General features: G+C 36.9%; 1 pseudogene; it reads left to right on the top strand.

Annotated features, from left to right (window-relative positions):
• LOC102814962 overlaps positions 1–1,388 on the top strand; it is a 25,398-nt pseudogene extending 24,010 nt beyond the window's left edge.
• The last annotated feature ends 497 nt before the right edge of the window (positions 1,389–1,885 follow it).

Raw genomic sequence — 1,885 nt, 5'->3', positions numbered from 1 at the left:
TCTTTTCTATCACAAGGTCAGCAGTTCAAGCCCATGAACTGCTCCTTGGAAATTCTATACAGGGCAGCTATGAATCAGAACTGACTTGATGGCACTTAATAACAACAACTATATATATATATATATATATATAATGTTGTATTTTGTGCCGTCAAGTCAGTTATGACCCATAGTGACCCTGTATAGGGTTTTTAAGAAGCAGCTGGTGAACTTGAACCTCCAACCTTGTGATTCAAACCAACTTTACAGGTCAACACATTAACCCACAGCACCACACTTGGACTCCTAAGAACTCGACCTCAAAGTCAGTTTCAACTACAAAGTTGGCAGTTCAGGCTCACCAACCACTCCTTGGAAATCCTATATAGGGTCTCTACGAGTCAGAACCAACTTGACAGCACTTAACAACAACAATGTTGTCATAAGTCACACACATACAATAAAATTAAAATTTATCAATAGTTACTGTGAATGGAAATGGATTGAACACTCCAGTGAGGAGCAGAGCAACCAATAATTAAGCATGACCAATTAATATGCTGTCTAAAAGGAAAACACACCTTTTAAACCCAAAGACATAGTCAAATACAAAGGAGGAAAAACACGTTCCATACAAATATAACCAAAAGGGAGCAAATGCGACAATACTAATATCTGGCAAATAAGACTTTAATCAAAAACTTATTGAAAAAGCATCCAATTGAAAAGGAAGAAGTTAAATTATGGTATGATATTATATAGAGAAAATCATAAATAATACACACGAAAGCTGCTAGTAGGGTAAGTTGGCAAAACTGAAGGGTGAAAGATCAACATCGAAAGTCAGTTCAGTTTCCATTCACCAGGGTGTAGAAATGAATATTATTTAGGACTTCTGCAGCAGCTGCAGGAAAACCACGCTCAGAGCCTTCATCGGTGACAACCTATTTCAACACCATTAACTTGGATCCACTTACAGAGACTTATGAAATTCCTTTTTACTTGCAGTACCTGCCCACTGCCTAGAGTATTTCATAATTGAAAAAGCAACTGATAGAGAGCTAATGGGTTATATCATGGGGGAAAGCAGAAGGCTCAGTAGCAAGGAAAGAATGGCATAGGCTTTCTGATGCCTCTGTTAGATTACTAAACCTATGGAGTTGTTAGAAAGATTTCAGAAAGAGTGGCTTTTTTGTTGATCTCTGTGTAAGAGTATCTAACCAAGTTGCAGTCAATATGTGTAAGTTGTTGGGCTACAGTGTTTACAGGACAGTCATAGAGTATTACTAAGCCAGAACAGAGACTCTAATGAAGATGCTTATGATATAAAGAAAGTGCTTCCCAGAGACTCAGAGAAGAAATCCATCACATCATTATCTCATCCTGTGAGGCCTGAAGACATTGAATAACTACTGGCAGTGGTTCTTAGGCAGATGCACCAGATAGTTTATGGACAATATTATTTTCCTTGGATAATCTTGGAACTCTATTAGGAGAATAGGAACTCTATTAGTTCTTACAGACATCAAGAAAGTTCAAGTTATACACTTATTTTAAATCTCATTGTTTCCATTTAGTAATATTCTACTTAACTAAAGGTGTTATAAGATTTCCTGGTACCCCCCTTTTTTTTTTTGTCAGCCTATGCATTGGACAAACAATATCAGTATTGGCTTTAAAAAAACAACAAAAAATTATTTTCCGTTAGGTTTAAGGAATATGTGTTATGCAGGGAGGCATATCAGACAAATGTGTTGTAACAGATAAAAATTTTAAATGGTATTAGACTTGAATTCATGCAGCTTTTGTTTGAATGAGGGTGGATGGGTGGGGGAAGGTTAAGTACTGGACTGGTAACTGAAAGGTCAGTGGTTAAAACCCACCAGCAGCTACCAAAAAGATCATA

This window comes from Chrysochloris asiatica, unplaced genomic scaffold (genome assembly GCF_000296735.1).
Source record: "Chrysochloris asiatica unplaced genomic scaffold, ChrAsi1.0 scaffold00513, whole genome shotgun sequence".
In the NCBI taxonomy this organism is placed as follows: Eukaryota; Metazoa; Chordata; class Mammalia; order Afrosoricida; family Chrysochloridae; genus Chrysochloris; species Chrysochloris asiatica.
The sequence above is the reverse complement of the archived record's forward strand: the minus strand, read 5'-3'. Positions and strand labels throughout refer to the sequence as shown.